This window comes from Balearica regulorum, chromosome 5 (assembly GCF_011004875.1).
Source record: "Balearica regulorum gibbericeps isolate bBalReg1 chromosome 5, bBalReg1.pri, whole genome shotgun sequence".
Taxonomy (NCBI): Eukaryota; Metazoa; Chordata; class Aves; order Gruiformes; family Gruidae; genus Balearica; species Balearica regulorum.
Genome location: NC_046188.1, coordinates 34,680,332 through 34,704,197, shown reverse-complemented (window position 1 = coordinate 34,704,197; position 23,866 = coordinate 34,680,332).

Sequence of the window (23,866 nt, the reverse complement as noted above, 5' to 3'; positions counted from 1 at the left end):
ATGTAGTGTAAAGGTATTGTCATAATAGTCCCAGATACGTTCATTACAGATGGGCGAATAGCTTATTTGAGAACTTTACTTACTCTTCCTATTCATATATTACAAACAGGCTATTAAGCACTAATTTTGGGGATCTAGTTGGGAGAGTGGGCAGGTCTGGTAAATATTAAACACTCAGAGTTGTTCTTCATTCAGTGCAGCTAGGGTGTGCATTTGTTTCTTAAGATTCTAGGTATAAATCCCACTGATATCAACTCAAGTATCTCCCTTGACTTGCTGAGTAACCCTCCCTCCGTATCAGTTGTTGGTTAAACAGTCTCAGGTTAAGAAACTGAACCCAGATATTCACCCCCTGTGTGCATGTTGTAACCACTGCACTACGACATTAAGAAGTGCCATGTTCTCCATTCGTGCCATTTTTAAAGAAAAAAAACGATCCTCATTTACTTCTTTGAAAGTGGAGGCCTGGGCACCTAGCTAGAGGAGGGGGTGCAGCGATGTGGGTCTCAAATGAAGGAAGTGCCACTCTTAGCCTGGAGAAGGCAGTCTGAGGAGTGTGACTTCAGCCCAGCGCCAGCCACTGCTGGATTGAGTGTGCTTCTTCAAGGTTTCTGTCCATTCTGGCTGCACATTTTTTGAGACTCTCATCTGAGATCTCTTGCAGCATCTCTTAGGCACCTCAATTCCATAATCTTCTAGGTTAAGCACTTGAACCAAGAACTTGACTTTGGTATCACAGGTCCTAAACTCCTCCTTTTGCACTGAACATGAATGAGACTATCAGGATGAGGATTAGAAAAATCAGTGGGACACAGACTGCTGGTGGCTGGGAGAGCACGTTACAGAAGCACTGCTATATTCATCTTTCTCTTAGCATCCCCTCTGGACACCTCTGCCACTGGCTACCAACAGAGAAAAGGTTGTGGACCCAGTGCCTAAGCCTGCGTTAACAAGTGGAGTGATCAAGTCAGAATGGATCTTTGGAGCAGAACAGTCTGTGCCAAGGACCCACTACATACACTAAATGTGTATCATCAGGTGAGTTCACACCAGCTATCTCTAGCCTGCTCCCTTGGACTTACTGCTCATTAGTAATCCGAGTGCAGCGGCAGCACTTAGGGAGCACAGATTTTTTTGACCTTCACCTTAAAAGAGCCTAGCTGGCACACTCAGAAACCATGCCAAAATATGAGCCAAAGCATAAGTGGAGACTACTGAGATATTCACGTGCTTCTTATCCAAAACAAAACACTAATATAGTGTGACCACTTCTTTTTCTGATAGGCTGGTGTCCTACAACATACAGATAATTTTGTCTTTTTACTTTCAATATTGGAATTGCTGTTATACTAGGAGAGTACCAGTTAATGTACTTTTCATAGATGGAATACAAAGTTTTAAAGATCTGACAATATCCAGGACAATCATGATTTTTTTAATACTTGTAGAAAAGAATAAAAATAAAGAGCATCTTCTTGTAAGAGTTGGGGTTTTTTTAAACCACTGCGGTTACTGCTTTATGTAGTAAAATTATGAACCTATAGTTCAATAGCCCTCTCTCCATTTCAAACACCATATACATTCCTGTATCCTGATGATACAGAAAGACTATTTGGTACTCTTCTTGCTTTTGCAGAAGGATTCCCTGTAGAGTTCTCTCTGAGCAATGGCCTAAAAGGAGGAGGTAGGGCGGTCCTAGACAGGGAGTATAAAATGAAAACAGAGAGAGTAAGGTGTTTTAAACACAGTATATATATTTAGCAATAAAAGAAAAACAAATAACTGAGGACACTCTTTTCCACTTTGGAATCCAAAACGGTCAATCTGTATTGTCATTCAATCAGTGCTACAAAAACAAATTCATTCCAGCACACAGTGAATTTTAATGGCCAAGCAAAGAAACTTTGAAAAATGAGCAGTTTCTAATGAGACCACCTTAACCAAACCATAAGGGACATTGCTGCTGAACAGACATTGGGCCTCAAACAGGAATTTTCTTCCATTTAACCCTGACATGTCCTACAACAGGAGGCTTGCCATGAACAGAGAACAATGCAACTGCAAAACATACAGATATGGTTTCAAATTATGGATTTCAAAATCTGCCATGCAATATTTTAGGGCATACAATTCAAATCTGACACTTTGGAGGTCAATTCTTACTAATCAAAGCTATTTTAAACTTGAACATCCAGTTTGAATTTTCACAACTGCTCTTCTAGACACATTAATCCAGTGTTCAACGAAGGCTGAAAAGAAAAGTCTTCTCTCTGGTTTTATTTTTATGGAAGGGTAAGACAACAAATAAGCAAGCAGAGCACAACTCTCAAAATTACAAACCAGTTCTAGCCCCCATGATTCTTAACTGGATCTATAGTTGGATAGACATTTTTTCTGTATTTAACAGTTCTTCCCACTAGTACACTACAGGAAAAATCTAATACTTTTCAAAGGCTTTCATGGAAAGAAAGGGGGAAAAAAAAGAAAAAACAAAAACCCAACAAAAAAACTAAGGAGGAAAAGACCACCAACTTCCAAATACCAGTAAGACAGTGTCCATTATATCCATGTAGGGTGGGAGAGTTGCTGGTTCAAGCTCTCGAATAACCTTAGGCTCTGATTTTCTAGATGAGTTTTTTAACTACCTAGCTGTATATCTGAGTAGAACAAAGCTTTTCCAATTAGCTCAATTTTGTAAAAAATTAAAGATTCATTATACTGTTGCACCTACATAGAATGTAGGTGACCTAGTCAGACTAATTAAGAAGAAGGTCTTTAACTGCGGTCTTCCATCTATCAGAGATATCACGTAACAAGTAGGCAAGTGTTTACTACATTGTGAGGAGTTGTTCTAATCTTGCACATCTTTTTATCTTTTTTTTTTTTTTTTTAAAGTCTATCATAAGGCTCTAATATTAGCAGGTATCAGCTTCTATCTAGTAGCCTCACTTTTCCCATGTAATTTTACTTAGTAAAAGTTGCCATCATCTATTAACTCCCTTAATTTAATAGCCAGAGCTTTACTGTGCAAGCAACTGCAGAAATTACTATACTTCATAGAAATTTCTCTCAGTCTGAGCTGCCTTCGGTATAGAGGTGCTGGAGAAAATGAATACATTTAATAAGGAGAGTTACCATTCAGCAGAAGAGTTAGCTGTTATGACCCATCCATGAATAAACAGTAAAAAGGAATCTTTAGTGCAAACTTCAGAGTTTAACAGACACACAGTCATTAAGTCCAGCCTGCTCTGACTTCTGCCTAGCATAGGCCACACCACCACATCCAGTAACACATACAACACCTGGTAAGGAATCTGCCCTTATTTTTGCTCAAGATTCCTGACTTGGTTATTTAACCATCCATCCATCTACTCATCCAGCTTTCTGCCTATTTAATGGTAACTTACTTTCTCACTCTCTCCCCCTCCTCCACCCTAAACAGCTGCAGTATGTAACATACACTATCATTTTCCTATAAATTTTTTCCTATAAATTATCGTAATGAAAATATTGTTATCTATTTTATCTTCTATTTACAATAATCATACAAAATAATGATTGTCTTTTGCTTTACTGGAAGGACTTTAAATATTTGGATATGTTCAAAATTTAATCTAGGGTCACCATATCCTCATTCCTGTGAGGAAGTCAGATGTTGTTGAGCAAATGATAAGCAGGACTGATCTGGTGATACAAAGTTTTTCAGCCCTATGGAAGCCTTGGCAACAGTCTCCCTACCCTCAATGTCAATGTAGCCAGGATTTCACCCCTGATGTTAATCTGAAATTTCCTTCAACAGTTGAATCACTTTGATTGTGAAACAAAAAGGAATTCATAATAAAGTGACTTGTCTTGTAAGATTTCCCATACTTACTGTTTCTAGATAGAAAGCAAAAGAGATAAAAGATAACGACTGAGTGGTGCCCAGTGACAGGACCGGAGGCAGTGGGCACAACCTGAAACCAGGGCACAACCTGGACTTTCCTGCCGAACATCAGGAACCACTTTTTTACTGTGAGGGTGCCTGAGCACTGGCACAGGTTTCCCAGGGAGATTGTGGATGTATCTCCATCCTTGGAGATATTTAAAAGCTGTCTGGACACAGTGCTGGGTAACCAGCTTGAGCAAGGGGGTTGGACCAAATGACCCCCAGAGGTCCCCTCCCGCCTCAACCACTCTGTGATTCTATAACAGTTGCTCAACTGATTTGACTACTTGGCCCAAGTATATGCTATTATTATTTTCTTACCAAGTACCGCTGACCAAATTCTTACCTTGACCTTGGAAAGAAAAGGAGCCTGCAATACCTCTACAGAAGTAGATTAATAAAGCAAGGTAATCACAGCCCTCTGCAGTACCTCCTAAGATGTCAGCCAGCAATGACTATTGCCCTCCAAACCAATTCATAAAAGAATATTTCCAAAAGATATCATAATTCCATGCATTTGCACAAGTTTCCTGTAGGACAGATTTCGAGTGACCTTAGCCAGAGGCTGTAATTATTCATTACATAAAGGCCCCTTTTCAGTGCTCAAGAAAGTGAGGAGCAGCTTCGTACCATCTAGATGACAGTTCAAGATGAGCAATATTAACTTTAAATAGCAAATTAATCTTTTTATGGACCATGCTTAATCCTTGGGCAGAACCTTACAGTTATTAGCACCACCTGGTGCAATATGCATAAAATTTGCTGCCACTGTTGAGACAGACCAAAGCTTATGCTAGATTTCAATTCCACTTAAGGTTTCAAATAAGGATTTAAATAGGGTTTTGGGATGTGGAGTGAAAAGGGTGGCAGAGCTAGTCATTTGCCAGGGTGGTGCACTTGCTGTGAACTCATTGTGTGTGGTTTCTAGACCTAAATATGCAAAGCAATAGAATATGCCTTTTATTAATTATATAAATAAATTCTGACTGTACATGTAATTTTAAATATAACTTTAATGCAGATGATAAAATATATTTTTAAAAAAAGATAAAAAGAACAATGTCTTATCAGTTCATCTGTCTTATATGCCTCTGCTAAATCACATGAAACTCAGCTAAAAATACTCCAACATTTTTTGCCAGACACCACAATGATGAGAATAATAAAAAATAAAAATAAAAAAAAGCAAAGCTTTTTCTCAATGATTTTTCCAGATCTGAGACACCCACAAACATGCAAAACTGGAAAAAAAAAAAAAAAAAAAAAAAAAAAAAGAGATTCTTTTTCTTATTGATTTGGTCAGTTGGTAAAAAGGGTATGACAGTAAGGGGAATGTACAGTACCTGTGTTTTGATCTTTCTTAAGGTTGTAATAGAGAGGTTATACATTTCATCTGAGCTGACAGCAGTTTGAAATGTTATAGATAGGCTTCCTGAGCACAACCATTATTTACTGTTTGACTGTAATGTCAGTCTTTTTCTGCTTTTTCAATATTGTTTGCACTTTGCCTTTGTGAAAAGGGTCTTGATTGAACCATACAAGGGGGGATATTTCTATCTTTCTATGGGATCAATGAAGATGTGTTTACAGGTCCAGGACACAGTGTACACACCACAATAATGGATTTTAGTCTGTTTGTTGACTGAAAGCTCCTTTTCTTTGTAACTTGTCAATCTTGCATCTATTACTTGATTGCAACATAAAAGGCTATTTGGACAAGCTCTGAAACAACAACTGTATCAATCTAGCTGAAGTGGTTACCTGCACTAAGTATGCAGCCCTTAGCAAGGTAAATTACTTAAAACTTGAAATCATGCAGGACTTTATTTGCCTCTCCATCTGTCATCTCTACTGTGTGCACAGTTTTCTTTAAAATATTTTCATTGAAACAGTACTAATCAACACGTGTTTGCAATGAAATAATGAAAATTACAAACCCACAGAGTTAACTTTTCTAATTCTGAACATAAGCAGAAACAGTATGCACAAATCATTTCAGCTCCAGCAGGTATCCTTTCTATCACTGATCTCCTGTATCCTGCAATGACGAATGCATATTTAGTCAAGAGCAACTGTCCTTAGCTTCTAGTCCTCCAATTTTTAATGTTGTCCATTAGAGGAACACACTCCTTCCTTACCTTTCTAGGTAAGGGCAAATGTATACCCTGAAGCATCTCATCTCATTACACTTATTGAGTCTTGAAAAAATACATGCATTCATAATCCGAATAAAAGTATTCATCCCCTAAACCAAAATGCAGCTAAACTATTTGATTCAGTGACCCCCAAGAGCAAGCAAACTCCACAGGGTGACAGCATGCAGCATAAACTCTGTCAGAGAGCTTATACTGTTGCACAGGGGGGAAAAAATAAAACAAAAGACTGTGGTTTGTGAATGTTTTAATGAGTCCAAGAGGAGTGACACCTCAGGGAGTGCGAGCCAACAGGGGCGGTTTGCCCTAGACTACCACAGAGGTAACTGTGCTGAGCCAGAAAGGTTGTGGGGGCAAACACTGTAATCACAGCAGCAGGGATAGCAGAGACAGGGACTCAGAGTTCAACAATAGCTGTAATCAGCACTGAATTTTCTTGGTTTTCCTCTCTCTGCTTTGTGCTAACTAGAGCCAGCAGTGGGAGCACCTGATCCTCCTAACTCAACAGCTCTCCAGCTCCAAAGGTCCACGTGCATACAGCCCGTCTGCCACACATGGCAGGATGGAAGAGAAGAAAAACTATTGTTTTCATTTCACGACTGACTCTTAAGACGTGCATCAGCTTTGGTTCCAACAGACTCCTAGCAGGCCACTGCAATTCTACAGAACTGAATATGCTTTGCTAGAAAGCCAAACACAATACCAAGGGTCATACCAAAAGAAACACCAATACCAAAGCTGATGGAGCTCTGAAAAACACCCAACAAAAATGATGTCCTCTTAACCAGGTTTAGTCATTTGAAATGTATTCACAAACTGCAGAATGCTGATGCGTTTTTTTCTTACCATAGCGGTCATTTCTAAAATTATCATTGCTAGAAGCAGCTATTTCTCATTCAGAATAGAACAACAATAGTTGGCTTGACCTGCACTCTGTTATTCCCTGGTAGCAAGCACAGCAACGAGAAAAGGACAGCAAACACCTGTTTCAAAAATAATTTCCTATCCGGCAGTGATTAGACTGCTATCAAGGGAAAATGTTGCAGTCTCGGTGCTATCATACTGGAAAGCTTCACTGGCAGTAACATTTTTAGTAACACAGCTTTTCAAACTAAAATGTAGAAATGTTCTTTCTAAATTGCATAAGACTGTGCCTGTTCTACTCTCCTTTGTTCATACTTGCTCACAAAAGTCGCAAGTAATTAACTTCTATCTGAATGACTCATGGTTCTAAAAGCTTGTGCTTTTAAAAAGACCATGGCAATGAGTTCAAAAAGAACTGAGGGAGATCAGCGTATACCAAATTCAGAAATATTACTTTTACACATTTCATATGCTGTTTCTGAGATGCTTTTGCTCTTTGGCCTTTACATTTCTGAGGCTCAGAAAAATAGGCTCCATAATCATTTTAGAAAACATTTGTGTGGTTAGTCAGTAATGATAGTCCTCTTGCCTTTGCAGAAGTCAAGCAAAAAACTAAAGGCAGCAAAAGCTATTGGGAGCAGTGAGCGGCATTACATATAACAAAAGACTCTTGGGCCATCTTATGCTATTTTTTGTGTTAACTTACCACAGCAGCTTAGAAAACCTGTTCAGTAGTTATATGGAGTTCCAAGTATTTCTCTATGGCTTAAAGCAATCACAGAAACAGAGAGGTGGTTCAGCGGGTTCCCATACATGCAGAGTAGGCAGGCCAAAGGGGTTACTCTTAATTTGGTTTCTAATCATGTGGGCAAAAAGCCAGGCAAACCCCACACAACTCTGAACAAAGATGCATTAACTGGAGTCTGCTGAATCCCAAGAACCTTCAAGAAGTTTTATAGAACTATTAGTTTAAAAGGTAATGGAAAATTATTTGTAGAGCTGTATTTCCAATTCCTGTAAGTACCTTTGTTTCAGTCTCAGTGCCATATAATTTATCACATTAGTCATTGTAATATGGGGCATATGATGCAGCCTGAAGAAAGAGCATGAATAAACTAAGTACGTTTCTTTTTATCCTGTTTTCATCGTCTAAAAAGGAAGTTTCTAAAGATAGAAGAGGAGAGCAGCAGGAGCACTAGTAAGAGATGGAAACTGCAACAAATCAGTATTCCATTTACAATGCCAGCCAGCAAACAGCTTTCTGTAAAGCACCGTATGTAAAGAAACAGTTAAGAAACCGTGTTTTGTTTTAGAAATAGAAGGGAGACAAAGAAAATAATCGCTAAATATCTGTAATAAAATATATATTACAGTGTCTTGCAATTTCTGGTACTACTATGGCCAAAAATCCCTACACAGGATGAGCTGCTACTGGTTACTTTACATAAACATCTGAAAGATCCAAGCTGTGGAAAGCCAGCAATACCGGCCAGCGGCAGCCCCTCAGTGCTAGCAATTTCGGTTCTACATAACGGGTTTCTGCTGCCACTTCAAATGGTGTTGGTGGACTCAACCTTTTTAATAAGAAAAAGTCTGTCTAAATAAGAAAAATACAGCAGAATGGCACAAGTGAAGAAGCCTAAACTTGACAGGCTGATTTTTCATAGATCTGCCCTAAGAGCGATCAGTTCTAGGATGTTAAACTTAGGTAAATCAGAACCAGGGTGAGCATAGGTATGACAAAGATAACTTAAATTCGAGCCAAATTAAAAGGACACAATACTTTCTGCTGTTTTCTTATACAACAGTTAGAAATTTTACTTTAAAAACACTTTCTACTCCTAAATTAATTTTTAAACACTGAGGACATAGCACACTTTTTCCCCTTAAAGGTACACTGCGCACTCCAGTCAAGTCAACGGAAGCTGTCCTGTTTTTTTGTCTTAAACTGACTTCCCACTTGACAGCCTCATGTCACCTCAATGTCACTACCTCTGTCAACTCCAGCCAGTTTTTTTGTCAGCCACAAGTAGAAGAAAAAGAAAAAAAATGTCCACATATGTTCTTTTCAAAGCTTGATACAGAAACTATTTTTGTAGTTAGCGCACAAATGCTCAAGCCTTAGCTGGTTAACTTCTGCTGGTTAACTGACAAGCCTTGATTATGCTTACTACATGTTGTAATATGTACACGTGAGAAAATAAACAGCATTTTTCTGTATCTATACATGTGTATCAGTGTCATGCACTGCTAAGACTGCTTATGCACACCTCTGGCCTAGAGAATGATTTTTCAGTCTAACTAGCAACAGTAAACTTTAAATGCATAGAGAGCACACCAGTAACACAGTAATTAAAAAGCAGTAGCAGAAATAAGAATGTTTATGAGTCTAGGTATTTTTCATCAGAAAGAAATGTTTGCACAAGAAACTCTGGTGCATCAGATCACACAGCTTTTCCAATTTTTCCACTGAAAATGAAGACTTGTCCTTAAAATTCTTCAAAACCTTTACAACGTAACTTCGAGTGTGTTTGTGTAGCAACCCTCTAAGTTAGTACAGTGTGGCAAAAAAAGAATTTTGCTTGTCACCTAATTCATACCGTCTTAAGATAGTCTGATTTGGGATCTGTCTGATCATCCTTCAAGTTGCATAAAAGACAGAAGAAAATGGTTTAAAAGTTAGATCTGATCAGTAGGTATAGAGTAATGTTCAGTACAAACTGGATGGCAATCACTTCGGGAACTTAGTTTCCTTATTTTTCAGCAGTTGCAAAGACAGACAGGTGCTTTTCAAGAGTGTTGGTTAAAAAGGAAAACACCACCCTATTGCTGAATTTCTGCCATTTTAAAGGAAATGTGCAAAATTTGCAATACAGGGATATAAAAATTTATTTTTAAATACACAATTTATTAAATGAGCATGACTATAATTTGGTGGTAAGGGCACCCACCTCGTTCTTGGCTCAAAAGACTCTCTGTGCAAATCACATAAAACAATTATTAGATAAAATACGTAAAAGAGGGAAGGATGGAACAAGGACAAATTCTGCGCCTTTTTTCCCTCATAAGTTCTAAATAATTTCATCATGCTCATCGCTCCTTTCAGCTCAAGTGATTCATGAGGTTTTTTTTCAGCCCAGTGGAAAACTTTCAATAGAAAAAGAGTGACAACGTAGACGTCTCAAAACACCCTTGTAGTCAGAACAATCTGAGGACAGCTGAGAAAGGTTTTGAATTCCTTGATGCAATTTGCTTTCAACCCAACTGGTAATTCCCAACTAGTATTACCAGGCTTTGCAGGCAACATACCTATCTCTCAACTTGGGGCCGGGGGGTTGGAACCTGCTCCATTTCTGTAAGCCAGAGCATACAATTCTACCTTCAAGAAAGGCTCTTCAGCTGTTGCTTCCTAAAAAGCATCTCCCTTCAGGCCTGGTTAAGTCCTGGAAAGATGTGATATTTAAAATATTTTTTGGTTTTAGGTCTTTATTCCCTGTATTTCAGATCCTATTTTGTATCCTACTTTCTGTATTAATTGTATTACTTAGCTCTGTGTTAATTATGTTAATTATATTAATTATATCTGGTAGGCTTCACATGTAACACTGTTCTGCTTTTTACATGAGATCCAGATGCCCAAGGTTTAGCTGTTGCAAGCTGTGAACTGCCATGTCTAACTACCTTACCTGGGAGAGGATACATGCAAAACCCTTTCTCTTCTCTATGCAGAATCAGAAATTTTCTGATGCAATGTTTCACAATTACCATTTGACAGAGAGATGATTGACTTTTGTAGGTGATCTTATAGTTTATGAAGTTGGTAACTTTGACCAAAAGAATGTTCTTGGAAATATTTTCTTGAGTAAGGATTTTTCAAACATGATAATTTTATGTTACAATGCTGGATCAGCATGTATGTTTATAGGTATTGTAGGCATTTGTAAAATCAGATCATACACTTATGTGAATTAAATGCCTGCATAAATAAAAATATATACTTAAACATTACCTTAGCGAGAAGTCATAATGAAATACTACAGCTGATTAAATCAACCAGGTAAATTCTCACTACAGATACAGAAGGAGGTAGTGCAAATATTTCCCAGATTTCCTTTTCCTGAAAAGTTGGTTATCTTGTTAATTCAGGAAGGTATTAACTATCCAATAAATTCAGCATATCCCTAGTTGTAAGCTGTCAGGATGTGACATAACATCCTATAACATGATGCTACATGGTACATAATGCCTTAAATTAAAAAGAAAAAGAAAGCAAGACATTTCTTTCAGAGAAATAGTAGGTAGCTAATCTGAATATTTGGGGTAATTGGCTCTAGGAAGAGAGAGAGAGATCATTATTTCAGGTTCCCTAGTGAGTGTTAATTAGTCATATTGCTTCATTGTTTGACAAAGAGAACATTGCTCGTACTGCTAAATCTATAATGACACATAGGCTTTTGCAGCACAGGTATTTTAAACTACCTTGACTGACAGGTGGGTATTTCTATTCATAGTTGAGTGTGCTCACAGAGTCAAAGTTATGTTGTCTCAGAGGCATGAGAGTTTTCTCATCCTGATCATGAGAAGCTTTATTTTTAAACAGCAGAGAACAAATTGCACTCTGACCATTAAAATGGGAGTCCTCTGTTTGTAAGCATAAAGGGTACACGTCTGCCTTTAAGAAGGCGGCCCCAGCGCTACATTTAGCCAGCCAGCAGTCAACAACTGTAGGTAAATTACAACTGCTTTGCTGTCATGTTAGGCATCCAAGTCCAACACTGAGGTGCAAGAGTGGCAGTATCATGCCTGTCAAACTTTTGTTGTCTGCTTTTGACAGCCAGATCTTTAGCACTAAAAACTTAGGTAAGTGAGAAATAGTATCACAAAGATAGCTGTATTGCTCTCTCTATCTTTGACATGACTGCATTGCCCGAAAAGAGAGAAGAGAAATATTGGCTCTACTGCCTACATGAACCTCAGATTAAGGTTCTTATTCCAAATAACATTAATTTGTTGAAGTCAAACAGTTCAATAGAAAGGACTTAGAGAAAACAACTGGAAAAGTATGTGATGGTCTGAGATTCCCAGGCACATGAAATGTTTTCAAATTGTTCTTCCACATACTCAAATCTGAAGGCTTGTCCCTCCTAACAGGATTACTGATTGCAACAAGACATTGGGAATTCTGTATGTATGTGAGTGCTTATTGGATTCCCCCCCGCTCCCCCCCTTTTTTTAAATGTGAAAAAGATGACGTAGCTCAGGCACTCAGGTACCTATTAAGTACCCAGCTTTGTCTTCTTCTGTATGTCTTGCTTGTTAGTAGGTTGGATCCTCATTCAGTTCATTAGTTTCTGTGTGCATTTTTGTGAGGACTCAACAGATAAGCAGTAACAAATTAAAGCTGGACAGATGAAAAAGTTCTTGCTGCTAGTTTTGTGCTCTGACATTCTTAATCTACTGAGCTAAAACTTATGATCTTTGAGAGCCAGTTAACGAGTTGATCAGACTTCTCTACCTTGGAAATGTTTTTGGAAGGCAGAGCAATGGCTAAGAATGGGAACAACTTCGCTCATTAAGTCATCATTGCATGTCTGGCAGAACAACGAGATGCCTATCTCTTCCCATCAACTGTATGAACAAGCCTGGCAACATTTAGTGCAGGCGATTAACCACAATAGTATCTGAATTCCAATGTGGAATTGCAGCTTTGTCAAGAACAACCCTGTCCCAGAAAGGACTGCATTGCTTCTTACATATGTTACAATGTTTCCCTCACAGTCCAGATCTAAGTGCACTTAGTGGATATTTTTACCTGAAAAATATATAGAGAGACTTCCACAAAATATAAGATATTCAAGCTATTATAAAATATGACTGTAAAAAAACTCCACACAAATGTAAATACAAAGAAGGGCTACACTTACTGTGTTGGTGTAACTTCACTGACTTCATTGAACAGTGCTCAGTGACTAGAGTACTAGACAACACTTAGAAGATCTACTTTCTTTTTGGGTAGAACTTCTGACCTCTGTTATCTGCCTCACAAATAGAATGGAGATTTGTCTTCATAAAATATCATGAGGCCTACAGTACTGTGTAATTGCTAAGAATTAACCTGACCACCATGACTGAGCATGAAAATGTATGTGTCTCATAACAATGAGATTCTGTCAACGTCTACAACGGGAGCACCTTTTATCAGAGGTGATTACACCATATATGACATTGAAGGGTACAAAAACTCCACCCATGGTGTAAGGACAAGCAGCAATGAAAAAATTATAATACTGATTCATAATGACATTTTAACAGGCATTAGGTATGGTAATAGATATGATATGATAATAGTCATCTGTATCCAATTGCGTCCACTTAAACTTCAAAATTTGTCATAAATAGCAAGACTCCGGATGTCCTGTGACTAAATTTTTAGGTCATTCTTCCACGACAAGAGAATTGGTCTCACGGTATTTAAGCCCCTATGTATTATTCCCCTCTCGGAGTACGTGAGAAGTCCCTACTATCAACAAATGTATATGAATTGAGAAAAGAAGATCTCTGAAATGGTCTTTTTAAACCGTTCTAATGATACCTTGCTTTGCAGCATGTGGCATTTAACATTTTCAAGGCACCACACAGACATTAACTAATGAATCCTGACAACATCCCTGTGAGGTAAGTGTCTATAATCATCACCATTTACAGGTGGTGATGCTGACACAGAAGGCCAGCTTCGTACATGAGCTACAGTAGGGATACATTTAGCCAGATTAGTTAAGTGTCATAAAGAATTTTGAACAAGTCCTTCCTGCATGTTCACAGCAGAGCTAGAAGGGGAACCTGGGGTTTCCTCTCTTCAGTCCTCAGACCCGGTACACCAACGTGTGACCTGATGATTTTAAGCAATTCTGGGACACACCTTCAGCTGCCATCAGCAGCTGCAATTTTTCTGAGGCCGGCACAGTTGTACCTGCTTACACCAACACTGAACTTAGTCCAAAGGCTTCCTGAACAGCTTCGCACAAAAACTCTTTATGCCTGATTAAAAAGAAATGAAATGTCTTTTTTTGGCAGCACCTGGTCTCTTCAGGAACACATGTTTACATTTTGCTGAATTACACAAATACACTACGCTTTTTGGATAGCTGCAGACATATTAATATTGAGCTGCAGACAACCACATGTTGGTAATGAGCCCATTTTGTGTCTTGGCTCATGGAAAAGAATGTGGAAATACCTTGTTCTGTGGTATTTTTCCTCTGACAGCACTGATACAGTGCCTCAGGCACTCTGGAAATAATAGCATAAGGTTAACTGACAATTGCATGTGTATTTACACCGATAGCCTGATATTATCATATTGTTAAAGAAAGAAAAAATGCGGGGCTAGAATATGCAACTAAATAAATTTCTAGCTGGTGAAAGCAAGCGAAGCTAGAAGAGCCATTGCACTCAAACTGCTCACATAGCTCACACATTCTGTATACACACCATTTCAGAAACCTCTGAGGATCTTAGAGGAGGGGCAAAGGCACAAGGAAACCTTTAAAAAATGGTAAAGTATCAGCCCAGCAGTACTTGCATACCCACTGCTCCCATGGAAGTTAATAGAAGTTTTAAGCTTTTCATAAATGCACTATGGGGTCACACGGAGCAAGAAAACTAGGCAATGAAGGATTCATCTAAAAACAGAGTGGTTTTGACAGCTGAAATTATCTACAAAGTTTTCTTCAAAACACTAAGATACTTTTTCAGGAACTAGGGAAGAGTCTGCAGGCCTCTCAAGGAATTGTATTTGTGGGACAATTAAAAATTAGTGTCATTATATAACATGTATTTTTAATAGGTAACATGGCCCACAAAATGCACTAATGAGATATCCAAACTAAAACTGTCCTGCCGGCTTCTTGAAGGCTCCCATCCTTGCATTCTGTACTAAGCAGAGAGAGAGCTGTTGCATTTGATGCAAAGAGTCTGAATAAACAGACTCTCTATGCCTCTCGCTTGTGCCATGCCTTGCAAATCAACTCCTCTCCCTGTATCACCTGAGCTCCTTTTATTTCTCTTCTTACTCATACAAGTTCCCATTAAGCTGAGCAATTTACCCTAAACCCACTGTTGCATAGCTTAACACTTTTCATGCCTATAGAGTTAAACCAGCTCCCTTAACTGTGCTTAGAAAGCCCATGGTTTTGTTTTGTGTAAAGGCTTTTGTTAGGAGTGTTATTCTGGGTGTTTATGAAGTTACAATTATATCTCTATAAGCCCAGTATTTACTACCTTTACTAAAGTACACCTTTTTCCCTTTAACTTTGTTTACCTGCCACATACAATAAGTCTTGCATTTTACCTGTAAATTAATTAACTTCAGGGTTTTCATTTTCCTTTAGCTTAGGACACAAGCTTAATTTACATCATTTTAATTCAGTAAGAAGTTTCATTTATTGGTTTCTTTTCTGTACAACCAAAATTGAGTCTCTTAAAGCATATATTCTGTAGCTAGAGATGATTATCTGGAAGTTTAGGTGGTATCATGGTTTTAGTGTTGATCACGGAGGAATTTAAGGGGCGATTTCTGGGAAAGTACACTATACCTAACCTTTTCACCAGTTGTCTCACTGCCTGACTTTAAATATATTTTTTACTCAATCAATAATTTCTTAGCTGACAAAAACAATTTTCTAAAAGCTGTGGTAGTATGTAGAATTTGTTATACGGCAGTAATTCAACTTGTCATGTTGTCCAATAGAAATATTACCAGAAGGCAATCCACCAGTTTCAGTCACTGTCACCAGAGTTTAAACAACAACACGGCATTTGAGAAACAGGGATTTGCTATAAAATCTACATCAGCTAGTGGTGGCAACTTTCCATATCATGTCACCTTAGGTGGTGGACTCAGTCAATACCTTTTGAATTGTTTCTTACTCAGAGTAAAAGAAATTGTGCAATGCAGAGGACTGAAAAAACTTTTAGACCACTGAGCTGGTATGTTGAGCATGATGCAGTATTGCTACCAGAACATCTATAAGAGCAACGCCCTTACCAATTATTAGAACCCTTAACAAATTAGTAGATCAGAGTCCCACCTAACAATTAGGTACACATGCTCCCACTGAGACAACTTTGCAAGGAGAGGGAAAATAATAGGGAACACAAGAAGCTCAGATCCTCTCCTTGCTTCCCTCCCTCCCTCCCAATTCGTGTCCCTGGCACCTGGGAACGAAGGCGGGAGAAGAAAATGCACAGCAGGGCTACAGCAGCACAGCAGTGCCCCTGAGGAGCTGCTCCCCGTTGCTGAAGGGAGCGGGCAGGGGTTGGCACAGCTCCTCTGCCACCACCAAGGAGCCAGTGCCATCTCACACTATAAGCAACTGTCTGGTCTGTGCCATGGGCTCAAGCCAGCTCACCCGTAGCTAAGACACTGACTGTGACTTCCAAGTCTTGCATTTCCAAGTCTTCTTTGGGGGTGGGAGGGGTGGGTCACGTACAAAAGCTGATACAGCTAACAAGATAGATTTTTAATACAAAATATTGTGTGATATTAACACTGAAAACAAAGACCAACATAAAACAAACCAGAGTTTAAGAAAAGCAGCTTGAAAAGCAGATTTGTTTCTCCTGTCCCTACAGCAGCACCAATTTCTGTATATCTGCTTTGCATGACAACAGCCTTCCAGTCCCAAAAGCACGACTTTTTAACATTTACGTGCTCATTTTGATCTCGTGGTATCTAGCACTGACGAAAGAAGTTGTGTAACGCTGATGTGATCCTTAAAATAGCACCTTAGTAGCTAAAAGCTAAGGCACAGATTTTTACTAATTCCTGCTATATTTAGCATTGTGCTGCCTTACAGTTTCCCCAATAAGCTTCTATTAAGTTAAATGTCATATCCCTAATTCAACCATGCTGAAGGCCCAACAGTACTGAAAGAAAATATCCCAACAGCAAGGTCACTTGATTCATAAATCATCGCAACTGATGTCAAATTTTCACAGGAACTCTAAATCCAGGGCGTGAACAAGGAGATGTAAGACTTTCAAACAGAGAGAATTCATCCTCTTTGTTTGCCTGGAAATACAGTTTATCATGCTCAAATCTGCAGTACAGAATCTCTAAACAAAAATCAAGTTTCAGAGACTTTGCAACAAAAACCCATTTATGTCTTAAATCCAATTAAAATTAATTCTTTTAGTGCATGCTCAGTGAATTGTGGCTTTTCCCATGTTGTTCTCTTTAGAAGCTGGCTCTTGCTAAACTTTTCATAAAGCCCAACTGTATTTGCAGAGATTAGAAAATACCTGAACTGAGGAGCAGTGCTGAGTATTACAATACCAGCCATGTTAGTAGCTCATGTTGATCTGAACATATGAGACAAGAAGCAGCGCAGATGATCCTCCCTGTTATTTTCCACAGAATGTGCATTGCCTTAGAATCTATTAAAATCATACCACCAGCCTTTGTAAGTAGTGCTCCAACAGAAAAAGTCAGGCAACTTCAAAATGAAATTATTTTGCTTTCCTGCCATAAAGATTAGCTTTATCCTTTAAAGTATATTCAAGTAATTTTTTTTAAGAAATAAAAAACCAAATCTCTGATTTTTTTTCCACTTTTTTCCAGACAAGGATTATTATTTTTTTAAATTTTCAGAATTTTATGAAATTAGTCGAATTTGTGAATAGCGGTAGCCAGCTTAAATCTACGCTTCCAAGCGATTCAAATACGCTACTGAAAAACCGAGCCTTGTTCTACGCGCATCTTCTTGGTTTCACAGTTGTGGCAGGGATGCAGGCAGAGTCTGTTGCGGCAGGCAGGGCGGCAGCTCCGGCGCTGGCTCCCCTGACTGGCACTGCCGCCTGTTGCGCGGAGGAGAAGCACGCCTGCTCTCCCCGCTCGCTGCTGACTGCTGATACAGGAGAGACAACCCGGAGAGAGCAAACGTTACTGGCAAACTCCAAATAGCAGTACGCTCCATTAGGGTGGCTTTACCTCCTGCATTGGTGGGAGATCTGGGGGGGATTTTTGCGGAGGGAGCTCAGGCAGTTGGGTGTCCGTGGGAGACCCCTGCCATTTTGTGGGCAGCCCTCGAGTTCACCTCCTCCAGCGTTTGGCAGCAGTTCACACTCACTCTGTTTCATTTCTTAAGATAGGAAATTACCATCATTTGATATTTTCCAAGAAGTAAATGGGGTTTATGCATAATGGTTATGTGTAACCCTCAAAGGCCATACTCATAACCAAACCTGTAGGATTTTACCTGCCTGGTAAGGAGGTCTATCAGCACTAACCCCAGGCAGTTCCTCTTTGTCTAGACCTCTCACATTACAACTCATTTCCCCTTTTCGTAACAGTGTCAATTCTCAAATTAAGAGTAATGTAACATACTTCTAAACTGGTTTTAATTGATTCTTTAAATATCTGAATAGAATTTTTTTTCCTATTACCCATACAAAAATTTTCTCTGTTTTGTCTTTTGATATTTCTGAGCTGGATGCAACTGTTTCCTGCCTTACAATGGCAATCAATCACATCTGTTTTCCTCTTTTATCTCATTCTTGACCATATGAAGAAATAGTGGACAACACTGACAAAATTTTAATCCTTATCATAATGTCTATTGGTACCACTAAGCAAAACACAATGAGGTGCATGTGCCATGCAGGATTTGATTAGTAAAATTCTTAAGACCCATCTTACATTCATGTCTCTTTCTTTTAGAGGAAGGAATATGGGAAGTTATATGCAACCAAAGGTACAATATCATTAAGCTTTTTCCATGGAGGAGTCTTGTCTATGATACCTTAGCACCAGCAATATCTCCAAAACACTCTATCCCAGCTCCTCATTGATCAACCCTTCTCTTCAGCTACAGTTTCTCCTTATCAAATTCCTCGGGAACTTGAAAGCTTCACTTCTTTTTCAAACTGGCATAGTTAGATCACTTTTATTTTCTTAATATTCCCCATTGTCTCCACAAACACATAAAAACATGAGTAATCCCACCTTCTTAGTATTGGCCAGGTTCCACACACCAGCAAAAGCAGGTGAAAATTTTTGCTTTATGACAAATTTTCTTAAACACAAAATATTTTAAGGAAAATAAAGATTCCCAATATTGAAGGGATTAAAACATTAGAAATACTTCCCCATTTACTTTAAATTTGAAGAATTTCTTTCTGCTTTTTCCCCTCACAGTCTCTACCCATTTACCTAAACTCACCATTGACTCTTGATTAAATATTTGCTCTACTGATCTCTCTTTGATGTCACAATCCAAAACACAGAATTGTTAGGACAGGTTTGTTTAGGACACAATATTTTTAAGACAACATCACAGTGTGGATTTAAAGGCAGCCAAAAGCTGCTTGAAGAGCTTCAAACCTGATGAGGCATAATTTATAGGGAAAGGTAATTTCTTCTACCAGACTCACTGAATACAGCCATAGAAAGCAAACGAACCTTCAGCTGCGCAAGCCATTCTTCAGATTCTTCTCCATCTTAATGCTATTTTTTCCAACTATGTTTATTAAATATTTGACTTTTCCCTATAATCTTTACTCTCCTCTTTGTAACATCATGGCTACACCAATACTACTGATTCTAGCTAAGGTAACTGAAATTGCTATGGTGGAAATGCAATACTTGGAAACTGCAATCCAGGTTTTTCAGACACTGCATGCACCTCATTATTTTTTCAGTCTTTGGGGTGCTGCTGGTTGTTATATGTAATAACTTAGTATTGGAGAAGAATTATTAATTGGAAAAGATATATTAGGTCCCATTCTTCCATATTGAGGAAGGTGTTCAGAACATAAAGTGATGATAACTTTGTGGGTTTGAGTGTACACACTTCAGATTCCTTCAGCATCGCGGCTTTCTGTCTCCCACTTTGCTGGGATACACCACTTGGGAAAACTGTTATATACTAAAAAAGCAGCATTTATTTACCTGTCCCCCTAGGCGCTGGCAATTTCCATGGCAGGTCTGACAGCACAGCATCATACCTGCTGGGATGAGGTGGAATGTTGTCATACAGCTGAAAGAGACCTGGCAACTAGTAACAGCTAGGTAGACCAAATAAATATATTTTAAAATTAAACTGAGAATGCTCTGCCAATTGGTACATTTTGCAAACAAACTTTAATTTATGTTACTCTTTCAAAAATCTACGGGTCAGTTTTATCAGTTATTTGTAAGCTGGCACAAATTTCAACTATCTTGCTAACGACTTGTCTTTTATTAAATTTGCTTTGTTTTAAAAAGAGACATAACTGCCAGCTGCAACGTTTGGTTCTCACCTCACGAATAAACCATGAGCAATGCTTTAATCAAGGTTTTCGATCCAGGCCATTATAAAGCAAGGCAAACTGCAATTTTTTTCATTCCCCAGTTCAGTTTCTGAATCTGGTCCTCAGCAAAGTGCAGCAACACATGAAATAAAGGCTGCAGATTGAACTAATTTCTCATTGTTATTTTTTGAGGTTAAAAAAATATTCATTTTTCTGGGACTAGTGATACTTGATCATATCCTCTAGGATTGTAAATTATAGTAGCTTGATTGAATTCAGCGGACCTATAACAGTTGATATTAATAGTGCATCCACCTCTTCATGTGTAACCTACCAGTATTTAGCCACTCTACAGAGAAGTATGGAGAGACTGAACTGAAATTAAAAAAAAAAAATCAGTAATTAGATTTTCTCAGCAAAATGAAAAATGAATTTTGAGTTTAAAAAAAAAATAAATTCTGTCCAACCCAAAAGCAAAGTGTAAAATCCACAAAAGTCAATGGAGATGGAATAGGTGGCTGCTCACCTTCCCTTGACCAGTGGGGTCCCTTCCCTCCTGCTCCTGCCTGGTGGAGGGGCAGGCCAGAGCCCATGGTCACAACATGAGTCTCCCTCCACCACCAGCTAGAAACCACCCAGAGGCAGTGGGGAGAAAACCCACCCCAGTATGGGTCTGACTGCACCGAGGCCAAAGGAAAATTAAGCTTCACCCCACCTTTCAGAAGCTCCTCACACTCCCCCAGCGCACCCTGGCTCCTCGGCTCCTGCCCGCACCTGAGGCAGGGCCACCCCCCCCCGGGGGCGAGGGAGGGCAGTGCCTGGGCCTGCTCCACTTCGGCTCGGTTTAAAAGATGAAGTGCTGTAGTGTGGGAGATCTGAACTTGAAAGCCACCTGGTCACCCCTGAGGAGCTCCCAGCTCGCAGAAGGCCAAGGCAGCTCCTCGGCCAAAATGTGGTCAGACTGCGGTCCCGCCACAGAGGGGTTTCACCAGTCTTCTCTCATTTACCTGCTGGCCATGAGGTGGAAAATGGTCTTGAAACTGGGAGCCTGATAGCATTTCGTGTGTCCGGAACATATTAGTATGAAAGACTTGAGAGTAACTCGCACAGCATTGAGGTTGGGGACTGACCTACACATGAGGGGGTGATTAGAAGAATAAAGGCAATGGTGCTCCTGCATCTAAGGAGGGTTTGTGTACCATCCTGACTGTGGACAGTGGTAGGACTCTGCTACTGTCCCTCTGAATGTGTCCCAGAACGAGTCTTTCATATCCAAACCGACTCTGTGAATACGAGCTAAACATGCTGTGAAACTGCATTTCTTAGTAAATAAATCATCCATCACATAAATTGCCTTCAACTTTGCCTGGGAGTAGGGTAGCCGTTTTAAAATCAAGACTACCCTTTGCTGGCTTGGCAGATACCAGAGTTGCTATTACTATTCTGAAAATACTGTTTCCTTAGTCTTGCACTCCAGGAGTAAGTACTCAGTGCCAGAAATGACTGTTGCTTGCTGCTGAAGAGATATTCCAACTCTAGTAGCATAGCAGATAAAATGACGGAAAGGGTATATTTATACAGCAGCTTGATGGCCTCTTCGTTAATCAATCCCTGGGATGCCTTTCAGGGTCAGACTGCTTTAGGCTAGATACATTGCCTTTTTCCCTCTTTGACACCGTTTACATACTCTTTCCTTAATTAACTGAGTTACGCATGTGTATTTTCCCCATGGGGCAGGTGCGCTGGCTAGATGCCATTCATCTGAAAGAGCATTCAAAATGCTTGTGTATAAACTAACATCTGGGCAGGTTTTCACTGACCACATACTTGAGGAGGGATTTTTAAACAAGGACTGATATAGTTTCCCTTTTCATTTTTCTCTACCATGTAATGGACTAGCACGTCTTAAGAAACTGAATACCTTTTACTACGTTCAGCAAGAAGCAGTTGGCATCACTTTACAGGAAATGGAGAAAGTGGCTGGTTTAACAGCATAGTCTTGGAGAATTACCTCAGCATCGTTTCAGCTAGCTCCTTTGCTTTAAAAATTGCTGCACTAAATCGTCTGCTAAAGATTCTGTGGTTCCAAAGGACTGTTCTTACACAAGAACCAAACACAAAATTATTGTTGCACAGAGTCACACAGTCTTATGGGAGGGAATGTGAATTGAAAAGATAGTTATCGCTACCAGTCTTAACTGCAATGGATGCAGACTCTGACAAGAGAAGCTTGAAATTTATAACTTCAGGTTTATGTTTATCGTGCTTTTCTTAATTTATAAAAATGGCACTTGCATACTTACACACAGGCACTCAAATTTGTGTTCTTAAAAACACTTGCACAAAAACTTGAAAATTACAGTGTATATTGACATAAATGAGGTCCTCAACTCTTCTGTCAGCTACATACTCACACTTTTACCCAAGGGTTCAAGGGAGTAGTTTTTTCATTGATTCCATGGCATTTTGAGTAGTCTCTTCTTTTGTTTAGCACTATATTGTAGCAAGATTAAGCTCTGAAGATTTGACTCCATCCTCAGTCCTCATTTTTGATCCATTCTGTTCCATTTCTGCTCACCGTTTCCTCTTAAACATTCCTGCTACTGTGCTAGGCTTGGACTCATTTCATGACTATGAGCAAGGAGTTTCAAAACAAGTCATCCCTGTGACAATCCCCACTTTTCCTATTGAAGGTCAGATGGATCTCTTGATTAATTGAAATTAACTCTTTCTCAGAGGAGATATTGCCACTTGTCATAGTCATTCTTCTTGTTGACAGAGGAAGGACAGTTCAGTAATAATATGATTAATTTTAAGACAAGTTTGGAGGAATGAGGAAGCTTTAAAGTCTGATTGCAAGGTAAAGCAAACAAGATATTTGCTTTAGATATACTGGAAACTCTTTAAAAGTATAAGCAAAGCCCTTGAAGCAAAACTCACCAAGATGAGTTGAAAGGCATCCCAGTGACTTTGAAGGGCATTACATCAGTCCCCAATACAAACAGTAAATTAATGCATATATGGCCTGGTGGAAGAAAGACAATAGCAAAAAAAATAAGGGTTTACTCTTCTAGATAATACTGCTATGTGCTCCTGTGGCCAGTTAAACCCTGTTAAAGCAGTTTAGTGGACTGAAATTACAACATGATTTGTATACTACGGAATGCAAAAAAAGAGAAATTAACATACAAAACATTTTTGCATATATTTGCTAAAATAAGATAATTTGTTTAAATGTGGAAGAATTTATTGGGTTTTTTTTCTTTCTCTCTCCTTTTCCCCCTCTTGAACAGTAATAGTAGTCGGGTAGTCACAGGTATATTTTTTGTGTGATATAATATGATCAAGAATGTGACATCTCATCCCAGCAAAGTATTTCTCCTGTATTCCCCCCTCAGCGACATGGTGTTCACCAAGAAACATACCCGGCCTTACACATGAACTTCCAGTGGTAGCTGGAAACACTCCTTTATCTAACAAGGGTTACTTCTGACCCGCTTCGTTCTCTCACTGTTTTATTTTTCTTTTTCTTATCTGGATTGCCTCCAATACCCTTGACCACAGGTGATGTTTTGGGGTAGCAGGATTCAAGTATATAAAGTTCTGAAATTATTATTTTCCTCAATGTCAA